We start from the raw sequence: 17,386 nt of genomic DNA on the forward strand, positions 1-17,386 counted from the left end.
TGTCCCTCCCAACCACCAGCCCTTGCACTGTGTCGTCGCCAGGCCCACCGCCAAGAACTCTGCTGTGGACTCACAGAGGGGACAGCCTCGAAGAGCCAGTGCCTCCCTTCCCAGCCCCCACACAGGAGCTGGGTGTGCTTCGCTTCAAGATTTCCTGCAAACCCTGACTCACCAGCACCAGGCTTTGTGCCAAATCTTCAGTTTTCCTTTCCAGGCCTTGCTTCCCCATCTCCGCCCTCAATCATGTAAGGTGCAATCTCTGCGTTGAATTCTTCGTTCCATAACAGTGATCATGGTTTGGATTCTCTGAGCCCTGACGGATACGCCTCTGAACTCTGGCTCTTGTGTTCCGGTCTGATACTGACGCTCCCTGGTGGAGCGCCCCGATATCGGATTCTGGTCGCACCTCACCCTCTCTTTCCTGGGCCAGATGGTGCTTCTGCCCATCCTTCACTTTTGCTCCGAATCCACTGCCACCTTTAGATGCTGCTGCTTCTCACAACCCTGAGATCCCAAGATTTATTCTATTTCTCGGCCTCTCACCAACCTTTGACAAAGGTCTCTAGTCAAAAAGAAAGCTGGTAACTTAATGCTACATTCATACCACTAAAGAATTTAAAGGCAGAATAAAGTTTTACTTTATGTGATTGAAATTTAAAGTTAGGAGTTTGTAGTAGAAATAAAGATAATAAAATGTGGTTCAAAGAGCAGTGATCTTCCTGGTTGGGACTGCGAGAATAATTAATTATAGGTTATAGTTTAACTTGCTTCTAGCTCAGTAATATGTGATGTCATGAACAGTTCTGCATCCCGATGCCGTGGCAGGATGCCTCTTCTAAACATCATCCTTCAGAAGATCAGAGGGTCATAAAACCCTTAGGAGTAAACCAGCGCGCGGACTTCCCTGGAGCTGCCGGGCTGTAAGTCAGTGTTTGGAAGCGGCCGGGGGATAGAGGGTGCCCTGTTGGTGCTGCTGGGCACGTGCCTTTCACTTCTTATTCACTAGATGACTTTACAGCTCCAAGGGAAAGAGGTTACCTTGTAGAAAACTGATAACGGAGCGAAGGGATTCTTCTTTGAGAGCAATGCAAATTATCCCTGCTCATTAAAGCACAAATGAATTTTGTCTAGTAGAGATGCATTTGGTTTCCATCTGATGGAAAAGAGAGCCCCAAACATCCCCAGACACTACCGTTTATTACTTTGTAGAATATTTAATAGTTTTGCATTTATCAGCAAGTTTATATCAGAATTCCTGTGACTGTCTGACTATAAATTTATTCTTCAAAATCTCTTTGAAGCAGTCTTAACATTTTACAGGTTCCTCATCGATTGATGAGCTACATAGATGCGTATAATTTATATTTGTAGGAGAGTCATGTTTTTAACTTTTTGAAAAGTATACTGTATCAACAGCCAAAACGATAGTCATTGTCTCACTTACACTTGCTTGATGGTATTTATATCATGTTATTATAAACCAGGTTTGAGGTTCCAAGTCATTGAGAAATAATTTTAAAGGACAGCTCCCCTGGTCTTCACTTCTCTTCCCACACATTGTAAAACACTTGGGTGTCTTACCACCCAGTCAGCCTCAATAGCCCAAGCACTATGCTCATGCCTGGAGAGGCCAAAGGCCTGCTGGAGCCAGGCTGGGCCATCTGTCTTGACTCAGCTCTGCTTACACTGACGAGAGCATGTAGCAGCTCCTGCAGTTTGGACACCTCACTCTCTTAGCTCTCCCCTTAGGATACAGTGGTGAGGACAGGGCGCCAGGCAACCACAGCTGACGCATTAAAGCAGATTCAGGAGTTAAGAAGAATCTCCGTATTTGTTTTACCAAAAGGGATAAACAAAATATACAAATTAAGCACACAAATTGCACGAAGAAACTAAAACCATGGGAATTCACTTAAATTCCTCTTGTACTTTACCTTTACCTCTGTAATGGCTCTGGCCGCTCAATTCTTTGCCAGACTCATTTGTGATGGGACATTTTCCACCCCTTTCTACCTGAGGAACGTGTCCAGGCCTCTCATCTCAGCTTTCTCACACTCTCTGCCCCTCCCTTCTTCCTAGCCTGCCCTTCTCCATCCTTGAAAGTGACACGCTCTTTCTGTACCGTCTGGAAAGTTCTGCGCGCGCACACACACACACACACACACACACACACACACTTGCACACACTCCATGCCTCCTTCCCATCCCTCAGCTCAGACAACATTTCTCAAGGAAGCTTTTGTAGCCACTCCAGACCAGAGCAGACTGTCCTGTTTTACACCCTCACAGACGCTGCGCTTTTCCTTCCCAGCTCTTGTATGTGATTATTTGTCTCTCTCCCTCATTGTCAATAAAATCCGGGATCATTGTATCACTACTGTATCCCCAGGCCTGGCAGAATGCCTGGCACATAGAAGGTGTTCTTGAATGAATTAGTAAGAGCTCAATGCCTATTTGTTACATGGATGAATAGATGGTTGTTTGGTCTGTTATAGTCCCTAAAAGCGAAAGAAGCTGTTAAAATAGTGTGACTCTGACTTACTGTTAATGTCCGAATAAAAGGAACCATTCAAATTTTGAACTGAGTTTGACAACGCACTGTGTTGGCGAGTTGTGGGGAGCATCCCCTTACATTTCTAGGGGGAACTGGTAAACCTCTTTGGAGGACAGTTTGGCAAAAACTTTAAAGATTCCAAAATTCACATACCTCCAACCCAATAATTCCACCTTCAGAAATATGTTCTCTCTACATGCTTGCACATTTATGAAATAATCTGTGTTCAGTGGTGCTTACTATAGCCTCTTGTGTAACAGTAAACTATTCAAAAAGCCTAAATGCCCAATGATAGGAGACGAACTAAATATGACTGATAAATAATTGAATAATGCGTTGAAAATTCCAAGCAATGGAATACTCTTCAGCTATTTTCTTTTAATGAGGCGAGTTTGTCCGTAAGGAAGAATCTCAAAGTTTGTTGTGTCACCGAGAGAAAGGGTGGCCAGTGTGCATGGGTGCCCGCCTGCAGCGCCTGGCGACTGTAGCTGTTTGGGAGACGGAAGACACCCGGCTGCGGGACAAAGATAGGAAGAGGTTACTGTTTCATTGCACACACATTTTTAAATTTTTAATTTTGTGCCATTACCGTGCCTTACCTCTTCCAGAAATTAACAAATACAAGTCTAAAATATGGCAAAAAATTAATAGTTATCAATGTAGGAACTGAAAAAATGTTAGTGAGAGTTAGGCCTGGATGAAGTTTGGATGTTTTTTTACTTTTTCAAATCTGAATTTTCACACACTCCCAGTGCATCTCTGACGTAAGCAGCCCCTTTTCGCATTCTTTCTCTGCCCGTCTCCTCCAAGCTCTCAGTCTTTCCAACGTCTCCAAAGTCTTTTCTAACTTGGAAACAAGGGGGCCCCTTACTTGGAGGCCCAGAACCCGGACCACATCTGCATGAACATTGAGGTTCTCGCCATAAAATCTCGCCGCCCTCGTGAAACCTGCCCGGCACGTCCTGGCCTACTGTATTGACCTTGACAGTACTAGTTGGCCTTGTCGTGCCAATAATGTTATTGCAATTAAATTAAATGAGCATGTGACTATGTCCTCCAAATGTTTTCTGATACAGTTAAATGGAAAACTGTAGATTACATTTATTTATTTTGTGATAAACCCTTTGTTTATGTTGCCAGTGATCCAGAAAAAGTGGTCTCTTAAAACAAGCCATGACCTAAGCAACGACAAGTTGAATTACTATTTCATTTGCCGTAGGAGACATTCCACCCCGTGTTTCACAGAAATGATTTTTGACAAAACTCACAAAATGATAAATTACACCCAACAAAAATAAAAGAGAAACTTGGAGTCTCACGGTAGGTGATGGTGAACAAAACCGTTATTTGCATCTCCGTCTCCCACATTTTCAGAAACAATGTACTTAAAAACACAAAGAATAGTAAAAAACAATTTCGATTTCCTCCTGTAATTGGAAACATTTGGAGAGAAAGCACTTTGTCTACTCAGGCTACATATTTATGACTTAATTTTACGTGAGGAATGTTACTGTACCTTTTCCTCTAATTTTGCTGTTATTTCAGTTTTCACAAATGACCAGGGCTGTGTTACTGAAACCAGTGAAGGAAGAACAACAGCATCCCCGCCTAGGCGCTTGCGGCAGAGCCGGCCTCCTGTTCGGGGAAGGCTTGGCCTAGTCTGCAGGCTTCGGCCACGGGAGGCGGGGCTGGGTGTGCTTTCCGCACCCCAATCGGCGATAGTGGCAATTATGTGGCTGAGTCGCAGCGGACAGCCTGAACTTCTGGCCCTTTTGCTTGCACTAAACCATCATAAAAACCAAGATTGATATGAAAACACTCACAGGGCATCAGCGCCTCAAAGAGTGACTCTAATTGGTTTTAAACAGGCTTCTGAGGTTCGGCACGCTCCCTTTCCTTTAATTTTTTTATTATTATGTGAAACTGCTTTGAAAGGAACTACACACGTGTCCCCTCATCAGTGAGACATATACTTTTTTTGTTAAGAACCAACACTTATTTACATTTTTTGGAAATAATGACTTTAGAGCTGCATTAACTTTTTGAAAGCCAAAATCAATATCTTTAAGAGTTTCCAGAATTAAATCTATTTATACCTATTAAAAGCCGAATACAAATTAATTCAGTATTCTTTAGCTCAATTATCCCAATAGGTTCACTGAGAAGCCATGTGTTTCCAAATCAGTGGATCCAAGATGGTTATACTGAGGGTATACATGGCTCTAATGGGTGACTAATTATTCCTGTTTTGACTCTTTTGTGGTCAGAATCACCTTAGCCGTGTTTCAGGGCATCACACATTGAGGATTCAATTAAGCAATTACCCCTATTCTGTTGTTGGCCCAAGATTATTTCCTGAGGAAAGCCCTGACCCTATGCACCTTCCACCTGTGTTCACATATGAATTGGTAGCCCTGATTGAACTCCTGAGTTTCATAATAGGATACTAATTTTGCCACCTGCTTCTCTGTTGTTGTTGTTTTAAATATTTTTATTGATTTTGGGAGAGAGAGGAAGGGAGAGGGAGCAAGAAAGAGAAACACTGATGTGAGCTTGGAACACCTGTGGGCTGCCTCCCGCACGCCCCCCCCCAGGGACAGAGCCCACACCCCTGGCCTGTGCCCTGACTGGGAACTGAACCAGCAACCAACTGAGCTGCACCGGTCAGGGCTTCTCTGTTTTTTGAAAGCACACAGATTCTCTCCTCACAAAGGTAAAATGTAAAACTGCTTTTAATAGCAGGAAATGGAAGAACAGAATAACCCCACAAGCAGTAGGGTAGACCATATTTATTATTTATTATTATTATATTATTATTATTGTATTGTTTACTTAAGAATCTGCATGTGGTCTGTTTCAGGACTGGGCTGACAGCTCAATGTCAGCTAAGACCCAGGCACTCTCTATATTTTCTCAAGACCATCCTCAGCCAGTTGGTTTTTCAGTCTTGTGCTCTTTGCCTCATGATAGCTGCCATTGCACCAGACATCACTTCCATGTTCAAGATAGGAAAAAGGAAGAAGAGGCTGTGACGGAAAAAGGCCAGAGAAACACGGTTGGGAATAACTGTTGTGTTACCACGCAAAAAGCAGCTGCCTCAACAAGCAAGCAGATGGCCGGGACCCCCTGGCTCCTTCAGGGTATGTACTGCCGCGGGCTGTTGTTACTCGTCTCCCATTGACCGTATATGAGACTCAGGTATTCACTCCTCTAGGAGCTCTGAGATCTACCCTTAAATCCTGCTGAATCACAGAGAGCATACATTTTGCCCTTTGCAGAACCGCCGCCACTTAACTGAATGTTAGTACCGCATCTTAAATGCTCATGGAACCTCTTACCCCGTAGGACCCAACCCCACGAAGTCCGTTACTGGGATTTGCTATAAAAATGTTCTTAAAGACAATTCCCATGCATTGCTCCCGACTCCCAAAGTTAAGCCCAAAGAGATTTCTTTTAGAACGTGGTCCTGGGAAAGGTTTGCTTGCTCTGGCGTCTGGCGGGCACTGGCACTCTGTCTTCTTTCTAACACAGTGGAAATCGTGGGCCTGTCCCCTTGGCCTCGGGTCCCAGGAAGCGCAGCTCCAACTTGGGAGCACAGCCGAGTTGCACGGCCTCGGAGAGGCTCCCTTTCCCCCTCTTCCTGATCTGGTTTTTGTTTTGTTATTACTTTATTGCCTGTATCCTGTTGTAACACACCTCAAATATTCTGTGGAAAAGGGACAATCCGTAGATAGGGAAGAAACAAATAATGTGTTGTTTCAACACGTTTTATCAAAGCTAATGCGCCACAGTAGTGAGTCACAGGAGCCTCCCCGGAGAAGGGTTTCCCTGAAGCTGCACATTTTTATTGCTGCATAAAATACTCCCGGCTTAAAGGGATCCTTAATGACCAAGGATTAGGTTCTAAAATTCCCATCTTTATACTTTCTATACTGTTTATATCTGTTTCTACTTTCACATACTTTACGACCCCAATTTTTCTTTTCACCAATTTAATGCTTAAAAATCACCAAAAGATCAATAGAAGCATAAGCTGCTCTTCGTTTTTACAGATGTCTGTGCCTGTGACAGGACTGGCTAATTGCCCATCAAAATGCATCTTTCCTCATTCTATAGGAACAGAGCCTCGATCTAGCTGGGGGTGCCAAAGGGCCCACCTGAAAAACTTACATTTCCCAGTTTCCCTTGCAGCTCAGAATGACCATGTGACCCGATTCTGGCCAATGAGATTGGTTGGAATTTGCTAGATGCATTTCTAGAAAAGCCACTTGAAGGGGGCAGGCTCAGCTGGCAGCTTAGTTTGGGTTCCCCAAAAGAAGATCCTAAGGCAAGGTCTTGGGTACAGATGATTTACTCAGGAGGTGATCACAGGAAACAGAAATGGAGATGAGAGTGGGAAGGAGAAGGGAGAAAAGCAATGAAGCATTAATGAGCCAGTTCCGAGGGGGGACCTCAGTGCCACTCGGGAGCCAGGAGGAGCTGTGTAGAGCATGTCTCACAATGGATGGTCTCACTGCAGGACAGGTAGGTTGAGCCTCTTGTTTTCCATTGGTTGGGATCACTCCAGCTCTGCTAACTCCCCTACGCTAACCGGTTGGGCGGTGGGTGGCGCACAGCTCTTGCTCATGGTTGGGTGGGCTTCTGTGGCCCCAGCAAAGCAAAGAGATGCTGTGGTTGGCTGGTGCGTGATGTTCCAGAGTGCATGGAACTATGTTCAGCTGGCTTCAATGAAGAGGCCAGGGGAACGTGCCTGGGCACCGCAGCTTGACCAAAGCCCGTTGGCTCGGGGCACTCCTCTCTCCTCCCCTTTCTGCCCAGCAAGTAAATATAATAGCTCCTGTAGCTGTGAGCATGAAAGAGGGCCACACCCTAACAAGGGCTGACTGGAAATCTAGAAGAAGGCCAGGCGCCTGATGTCACCTTAGAGCTAATAAAGCCTCAAACGGTATAACCCTGAACTTGCTACATGAGATAAATGACAAACTCTCTCATTGTTTAAGCCTCAGACACCTGTTTTCTTTTAAATATTGCTGAACTCAGTCCTAACTGATGCACTCGTCAGAATCAGCTACATGGGTACATTAAGTCACTGGTTTTTTTCATGGTGTCTAATTCCTTCTGACTCAGTTCAGGCTGGGTTCCCACTTGGAATTTTTTCTCAGCTGCCTGGATATCAAGCAGCATTTTTCCTTACCTAAGCATGATACCAAAAACATCTCTAAACACCTGAAGTCGCTGAGTTTTTTCTTTTCAGTAGATTTTGTATTAGTCAGCAGAGACTAACTGCTGTAACAAACAATCCCAAATGCTCAGATCATGATAAAGATGTATTTCTTGATCACGTCACAGTTCAAAGCAGTTTGGAGGGAACTCTGCTCCATGAAATCATTCAGGGACCCATGCACCGTCTATTTAGTGTCTTTACTATCCCTTAAGGCCTTGGAGGCCTCCGCTGGATCATCTGGGCACCAGTGGGGAGGAGAGAAAGAGCGCGAGGGATTCCACAGGCGGTTTTGTGGCCTAGGCTTAGATGCTGTGCAGCCACTTCTGCCACATTCTCGGATCAGAGCGCAGTCACGTGGCCCCACATCTCTGTAGGGGAATCTGGGAATTACAGTCTAGCCGGATGCCCGGGAGGAACAGACAGTAGAGCATTTCACATGCCCCTGCCGCAGATGCCAATGTTTGCAAAAGGTTCCAATGGAAGCTTTCCCATGGTGACCAGGGCCAGGACAGTCCTGCCACCCAGGTCTCCAGAGATTGTGCTCAAATCCCTCTGAAATTGTTTTCACAAATTTTGTACCCCCTTGCATTTTAAAGTTTACACCTAAAATTTTTCATCGTAAGTGTAAACAGTTGTTTAAACATGTAAATTCTGGTATATTACAAATATTGATGTTTGTGGCGGTGGCGATGATCACCGCTCAGAGCCCCCTTCAAGGAAAGAGTTGCTGCCCACCCCCTCTGCTGGGGGGCGCCCACAGCCCCACCAGCGGCACTGTCAGGCTGCTCCAGTGGCAGAGCTGCCTCACCCAAGGTCACGCCTTTCCCAGGCAGCCACATGCCGTGAGTGACGGTGTAAAGGCACAGCGCTGGGTGGGCGGCTGTGTCAGATCCTTATAGTGACAGAGCTCCTGTGGACTCGGCCACATCCGCCCGGGGCTGCATCACAGTCCTACTCGCCCCTCTGTCCCTCTTCGCTCTTCTTTCCAGGTTCCTCCCAAGGGCCCGGTCTAGTGAAACCCCAGTTCACCATCCCAAACCTGCAAAGGCTTTTCAAATTAGAGCAATCATATGTCTCTGTGGCAAAAATATGTAAATGAATTTAAATTTAAATTCACTTTCTAAAACATTTCTTAGTACCACGGGGTTTCAAGCAAGTAAAAACATATTCTAAATTAAAGAGAAAAAAGTAATTTTTTGGAAATGCATCTCTTACTGTGATGGAAGGAAACATGTTACGGTCCCTAGAATGAAGGAGCAACGTCAGAGGACGCCAGTATTTGAACTGCATGCTTGTTGGGCACTCTGAAAGCCTCAGGCCTGCAGCAGTTCACTGGAGAATATTCAGGAAGGGGAAGGATATGCCTTGCTTTTGTGAAGTCGGAGAGGACTATTTTTAAAGTAGAGATGAAAAAGGAAAACCAGCACAATACCTCCTGACCATTTTTAGGAAAGAGTACAACTGCAAGGGATTATCTGAGAACCGTGCAGGTCTGGACTGCAGATCGCAGGGCTAGTGTCCCCATTGGACAGCATGTGTGTCCAATGTGAAGACTGCGGACCACTGCGCAACATTTACCACGTTTTCTTTTGTTCCTTAGGAATTTCATCGTTTCTGTTCTGGGCATGTAGATCATATCAATCAATCTCAAGCCACCCTCTAAGAGAAAGATCCCCTCCCACGGAGCCTCCTGAAATGGCATCCCCTGTGACTGTGTGGGCCCTAGCAGTACCTGCACAGCAGACCGGGGATGGCATCTGATTTGACAGCAGCCAATCCACATTGACCAGAAATGGACAGCCTTGCACAAAATGATGAAATGAGCTAATCGGGGGTCCTCTTTCAGAGGAATTTGAATTGGGGGCATGGCAAAAGCCATGCTTTTAGAAGAGAGAGCAGGAGGTAAGGTGGGCCAGAAAGATAGGAGCCAAAAAGCAGAGTCACAGCTCCGGGGCCGGGGCAAGTCAGCACCACACGGGACAGGGGCTGCAAGCCCATGTGGGAAAAGCCTCAGGCCTGGGCGGCCGCGATTCCCTGGACCCTCAGAGCCCTTGAGTCCATCGTCACCCACAGTCGTAATGACTACTCTGGCTCTACTGCTTGTAACAAACTGCCCCGAAACTTGGTGGCTTGAAACAAGATTCATGTGTTTTGCTTATGAATTTGCAATTTGGGCAGAGCTTGGCACGAACTCCTTGTGTCTGTTCCAGGACGCCTGGGGCCTCAGCAGGATGACTGGGGGTCAGGTCACAGTGGCCCAAATTCATGTCTCTTAATTCTGACGGCAGGGCTCCTTCCCCAGGCTGCACAGGAGTGAAAGGCGAACATCGCCAGGACGCGCAAGTTTCTGGGGTCCCATCACCCCTTCTTCATTCTTCCTGGAGCCGTTTTCCTCAGGCTTCGCCTCCGGGGCTGGCGCAGAACCCTCCATGGTTCAAAGGACATAGAGTCATAGCTGCAGTGAAAGTCCAGTTGTCTGAACTCTGATGGAAGTAAAGTCCTACGGGTGGCCCGAGGCAAAACGAGGTCAAGTGAGTTCCTGCTTCACCCTAATAATGGAGATGCTGGGGCACCGAGGCAACAATACAGAAGGGTCACAGTCCCCCAGGGCTGTCCCAATCATTTGTCCATCCGGAGGCTCGGCTGGTGGACTGCAGTGTGGTGACGTTTCACTTTTTGCATTTCGCAGACGCCTTCCCAGGCCCCAGTAATTTAAAATAGCTTTGTTTCAGGGACCTGAGCTCGAACATGTGACAGGATCAGTGCATAAGGAACAAGATGGGGGCTGGCCCAAGAGATCAGAAAGGGGCGCTCACTTCTCTTGGGGTGAAGTTTAAGCTCTCCCTTTTCGGCGATGTCTAATGAATGTGTAGACTGGAGTGGTAGTTGCGGCAAATGCCTACTTGGGCCATGGTTTAGCTCGGAGACTGTTGTCCGAAGGTTGAGTACGAGCATTCTGCAAGTATGAAAGAGACACATTTGTCATGTGAGATTAGCTTCTCCTGGCCACGTATTTATACTATGTTTACTGCATTCCCCATAATCATTTTATTACCTGTTAAATGCAAATTCCTAGGTTCCAGTCTTTCACCCTGTGACAGCATTGTTGGCATTTAGATCACTGAGGCCATTTAGATCAGCCCCACTGCTTGCGGGAGGGGAGTCCCTTGTCAAGGACCCGGCAGAGCTTTGCTCTCACTCCTGGCCCCAGCAAAGACAAGGGGCTCCAGAACCGGAGCTTAGTGTTCTCACCAGGTTTGGTCTTGTTTCCTCAGGACACACATCCTGGAGTAGAAGTAACATCATAGTATCTATCTGCCTGGCTCTCCCTCCACCAGAGGAACTCGACACCCCAGTTAGCCACAAGCTCAATAAGTGGCCCTTTCAGTTGCCACCTGGCATGTGCCGTCTTCCTTTTCTGACACTCTGTTTCTCCCTGGTAGTATCAGCAGTTGATGCCACCCAAGCTTCCTGGAGACTGTTATGTCTAAACCATGACACCCCTGGCATGCTGACCACATGTGGCTCCAACAGGGAGAAAGAACTGTCATCACCTCCAGCCCCACAGCTGCACCCTGTCATATAGAGTAAGTGCTGCCTGGGCCCCACATCTTGGACTCTGAACTTTGCTGATGATGAAGACTTCTCTCCCAGGACTCAGCAATGGTCCCTGGGGAAGGGACTGAGGACAGCCAGAGTGGTCAACGCCATGATGTATATTCAGAACCTTCCTCCCTCCCATTGTCCCTTTGTTCTGGAGCTAAACCTGATCCCCCAACTCTTTCTGCCATGAGTGCTTCCTCAAGTCCCTCACTCCCCCAAACTGGTCAGGATCCCAGGTCTAACATAGCTCAGGTTCCCACTGGAACCCTGGACATGGGACCACATGCCCAAGGCTTTCCAGAACACCAAATGCATGGGCTGTTTTCTGGACCCCTCCAACTAAAACAGTGTTTCCTCACCCCTCTCAATCCCTGCCCTTAGTTCCCTTCCTCTGCTTATGTTTTTTCGCATCACCTCCTGCCATATTATAGCTTTATTGTTTGTTTATTGTCTATCTCCTGTCAGCTAGAATGTAAGAACTGGGCATCTTGATTTTGCTGTTTTCCTAGCACGCAGAACAGTACTGGCATACAGTAGGTGCACAATAAATACACCGAGAGGGATTTTTTTCCCCATTTCACAAACATGATTTCTTTCTTTCTTTTATTAGCCACTGTTAAGAAACTGAAGACAAGGAGAGTAGAAGACAGGATAGGAGAGACTTACAGGGCTTTGTCTGCTTTTTGCTATCTGCATTGGCAATAAAAATGGCCAGTAAGGAGAGGTAAATTTTAACATTCTTTCCAAAGTGGTATAGCCTTGATCCTTTTGAATGACATTCCTGTGGATAAATAAAGATTTAAGTCTCCTAGCCCAAATGTAGTTGGTTGTTCTGTGTCCAGTTGTGCCGCTTCTGAGCATGGACACACCATCGACTCATTAGTTATTGTATCTCAGTTACAACCTCAATTAATACCTATGGTAGAATAATAATGTGTTGGCATTATGGTAGAACCTAGGTCTAGAGCAGCAGATGATATTTGGGAATGAGATGGTATGATGGGATGTGGCATCCAGTGGGTATTGTTACCTATTTATGGTAACTTGAATCTTAGTTCTCAGAAGATAAATCTGATTTAGACTATGGAATTAAGCCCTTTAAATTGCAGTTCAAGATCTAAGACCTAGAGACCAAGAAAATTCAACTTTACAAATTCACCAAAAATTTATTGATATATATTATTTTCTTGTTTAAGATGATTTATAGGGAAAATCCAAGTTATGATTTTATCCCAGTTAGCATACAAATTTCCAATTTTTTAATAGGCTCAGTTCTAATGAATATTTATTAAGGGTCTACTCTGTGTCAGGTTTAGGTGGATGAGACATAGAAAGGAACATGATGAAGATGAAAGAGTCTTCTTGGTATAGGAGACTTGGTGTGGGGACTTTGCAGTCCAGCAGATCTGGGTCCCTCTTCTTCCTTACTAGCTGTTAGATCTTCCCTCTTTGAGTGACTTTCCTCTTTTGTAAAATGGGACTGATCAAATGCAACTAATAGGGTTGTTACGATATTTGAATGAGATAGATGAGGTAAAGTTCCACCCCTGATGGGATCACATACAGTGTGGTCCATAAAAGGAAGCTATTTTCTTCCCAAGAGACCCTGGTTTCCAGGAGCCAACAGGAGACTGGAGCAATTCAGTGGCAGAGTCTCCTGCATAGAGACCTAATGTTTAAGAAATTGGTACAGATGGAGGCTTCAAATGTCAGTCAGTTTCCCAGCATAGTGGGGCAAAGGAAGCCAGGGTGACGGCATGTTCTCTGTGCTTGGGCATGAACAGCTCACCTGGGGCAGTCAGCTTCTCTGGGAGCTATGGCTCCCTTTGGGCACAATAATCATAATTCATGACAATATGAAATATCTAATAATAGCCTTTTTCCTCCCAAAGAGCAGGGGGCTGCTTTGCATATTTTGCATCCTTTGTAAAGCTCTAAAATCACTTTGTAATGTGAAACATGTCTGTGGTGAGATTTTGTGTTGTTTGTTCTTATGGTTTCATGCAAAGATTGAGCAAGAAGAATTTGTTATAAACAGCTTGCAATTATTTAGTGAAAAAATATAAAAATAAAGTTGGGTGGGCATCAATCAGACTCCTGGACAAATCCAAGCTCTCTCAATAAGAATGATGAAATACAACGGCACACGTGTCTTCTGGCCACAGGCCTCCATTCATCCTACCTTAAAACTCTGGTCTGTGCATGAGCGGCCTGGAGCCATGAATGGGTGAGAACACCTCTCCAGAGCCCACTCACTGGGACATACTCACCCATATGGACAGCCAACCTCAGAAAGGTTTGGAAGAGATTCTCAGCAATAAGAGGCCAGAGGTAGAGAAATGAAAAACTTCTGTAAAAGAGATAGTGTGAGACTTTCCATCTATTTTTTCCTCTGCAATTTCTGGTTCAAATTTTCATGTTTGTGGGTCGCAAGCTCAGTGTGGCTTATGAAAATCCATCTGCTCCTTCTGCCACTTACTTCATCACTAGGAATCTATGGGTGGAAAGGACAAGCTCTGTGTGTGTGTGTGTGTGTGTGTGTGTGTGTGATGGAGAAAGCCTCTCATGATTCCATTACTGTAATATTCTTTGAGATTATCTACAGTAGCAACAAAGTCTTGACTGATGTGTTCAATAAGTCACTGTGACAGAAAAATCACCCAGGGAGTTGATCTCTGGAGCTGATGGTCAGAGTGCCAAGTGCAAAGATGCTTGGCTAGTTGCATCCATGCTCTTTTTGATAAACAGACTATTCTCTCTATTCTGACATAGTTACTGCAATTGGCATAAGACATTTCCATGGCTCTGCTGAATTCATTAACTGAAATCTCTATCTTTACAAACTTTATAAACTACTTTAGAAATAGTTGTATAAACTAAGGGTGAATTCCATTTCCATTCTTGCTGTATCACTTTCTGTTTCTGCTGGGAATGTTTTATGAACATTTGGTGTCTCCATGGTACATACTTCAGGGTCACATGTTCTGCTGCAGATGAAGTTTAACATTTTTCTTTCCACAAATGGAACCTGAGAGGTGCTATTTCTCCAGGATTTTTCTCAAATGGAGCCACTAATGCAGACGATCTAAATGACATAATTGTGTGTTTGCTGTGTGTATATGTATATTTTGACTAACCATGGGAATACTGTTCTGGTATTCCTTAGATTGATTACTTCTTCCCCAAGATTTCGCCGTCAGCTCCGGGCCTCTTGTCAGAGGCCTTTCTGGTTGAGTGAGAAAAGCAAGGCAGCGATGCACTGCATGGAGAGGACATGTGCTTTATGTTCACTGGTGGGGAAGGGGTTTGCCACCCAAAATGACAACGTGAAGACAAAGCAAACACAGTCTCCACTTTCCTAACGTAGACATTAGCTTCGGGAAACGTGTCATCTGAAATTCCACCTCCCCCACCCCGCCATCCAAATGGGGGCTTTTTCCAAGACAAACATCAGTGGCTCTAGCTCTGCATCCATTATCTTGCGCATGAAGTCTCTGTTTCATTAGAGGTACTGCTGGGTGTGTTTCTCTGTTTCCAAGAGTCGAATAAAGTAGTGTGCTGGCAATCAGCCTTATTAGCAGTCGATGGCAGGTGTTTGCAAGCCACAGAGAAATAAAGAAGGATGGAGGAGACCAAAGCAGGTTCTTGAACCATTTTAATAAGTATCCTACCACCCAACAGCACTTGCACACACACTGAGTTAGTCACCTCTCCTCTGCCAGAGTTCCTCGTTCCTGCTGTAGCTACGGAACTCACACTTTTTCACACCTGCCTAGACTATTAGCCATGAGCTCCTTAAGCTTAAAGATGTAACTGGTTGACTTTTGATCCTCAGTGCTTATGGCCATGTCTAGGACGTAAAATACATGCCTGCTGATTGAGTGGCTCAATAGAAGTTCAACTGTTGCATCATTTGCAGGGATTTCCATATACATTCGTGTACCTGAGATTCCAGAAGTGATGTCCTTTCCAGTCCTCCTTCAGCGCAGCGACAGCAACTCTAATTCAGCCACACATGGACCAAAGCCAGTCGTTCAGATGGTGGACACCACACGACAAATCACTTAACTGAATTTTCCACTATTTAACCAGCTGACCTATCTTATCTAAAATTTAAAGCAAAACATGTGTAAGCATAAGCAGCTCTAGTTGTTTTGGCATCTTTGGTTTGATCCCTAAATTAAAAAGGAAAATAGAATTATACTTTAAGGAAAATATTTTTATATGTTTTGTATCAACTGAATTTTTCTAGTAAGTGCTTTTTCAAAACACCTATTTTGATAAAAATAAAATAAAGAAGTAATGAAAAGGAGAATGTGAAGTTGGTCCGCATAGGTGGTTCTCAAGCTGTAGTGAACATCAGAATCACCTGAAGGCCTTGTTGAAACACAGGTGGCTGCATCGGGCCTGACCACTTCCAATTCTAGCGCGTTCCTGGCGAAGGTGATGGTGACGGTGCCGTTGCTGCTCGGCAGACCGCACGCTGAAACCACTGACCTACAGAGCGGGTGCAGACAGGGATCTGAGTGCTTCAGAATCAGGTTTAGCAGTTGTTAGAGTTGATGTACTTGGGTGGATGTCACTGGATATATAAAGTCTCCACTTCTATTTGTCATATTGCTTTCCGTCATTTTTTTATAAAAAGCATATATTTATTTGAAGGAGACACCAAATTAGTAGGAGGGTAGAATCGGTAGTGGTGAACACCAGCTCTCAAAAACTACAAACACCCTGATTTGTAGCATTTGCCTCCCATGGTGTAAACCCCCCTACCATGGCCAATGTCCAGCTACCAACACGTACTCCAGGGCCTGGGGCTGGGAAGGGAAGTGCACCCTGGACCCACAGTAGGTGCTTTGAATTGGACAAGGCCCAGCCCTGTTACTTACTAGCCATCTGTGGGCATGTTGCTTAATGTCTTTAACTTCAGTTTCCTTACCTGTAAAAGAAAAATAATCCAAGCTCCTCTGGCTGCTGGGAGGGGTAGCTAAGCCTGCCCCAGAGCACCTGCCACAGGGCACCCCAGAGCAGCAGCTGTGTGATAAAGGCGCTTGCACCCTAATGCCACCGCTCTCAGGCAGCTGTTTTGAATGCCATCTTTTGTAAGAACAACACTGAGAGCGGTAACATCTCCTCAGTCCCCCTCTTTTATATAAAACTTACTGTGGGATGTTCCCGTGGGCCGCACTTACCTGCAATTACTTAATTTGCTTGAAGAGTCTGTTGAGCAACCAGTCTCCGTGCTGCTGGCCCAGCATTAATTGCATCGAAAAGTTTGCACTGAACGTCCTACTCAGGCTTCTCATTTCTATCACCTAGAAGATTTCATCCTCAGGGTCAACGACCATGAGGACAATCGGGGGCTTTTTTAGCCATTTATTCCCTGCCTTTCTAGGGTAAATTCATAATCTAAACATCGGTCTGGTGCTTGGATTGTAAATTATCCTGCATTCCTTCCACACAACTGCATGCTAAGGGATTGGCAACCTGTGAGCAGTTAAAAGTAGGCATGGGATTTATAATTGTGAAAAAACCTGGAAACAACTCAAAGATCAACAATAGGGATTGGTTAAGTGAAGTCTGTATAGCCACAGGATGCCCACTGTGCAGCAATTAAAAATGACATTTGTGAAGTGTTTCTAAGAATATAAGAAAATGCTATGACTTGTTCTGTGACAAAGTATGTGCACACACAGACCCACACCGTGGTCTCGACTGTATACAAACAACAAAAATGCGCAGAAGAAAGAATAAAAGAAAATACACTAAAATATTAAAATTGGTTATGACTAGGTGGAAAGATTAAATATGTCAAAAATATACATAAACGGAGCCACTTTAAAATGGAACCAGAGCTGCGTGCCAGAGGAACTGCCGTGCACGTCTCATGCCTCAAGTCTTTGGAATGTTAAAATAGGGCAAAACAACCTCCGAACTGGGCCTGTGACCTTATGCCCCAAAGAACTGTTTGCAAAGATAACAAGAAAGCTGATATTACGACTACC

Source organism: Miniopterus natalensis, chromosome 12 (assembly GCF_054644295.1).
Source record: "Miniopterus natalensis isolate mMinNat1 chromosome 12, mMinNat1.hap1, whole genome shotgun sequence".
Lineage (NCBI taxonomy): Eukaryota > Metazoa > Chordata > Mammalia > Chiroptera > Miniopteridae > Miniopterus > Miniopterus natalensis.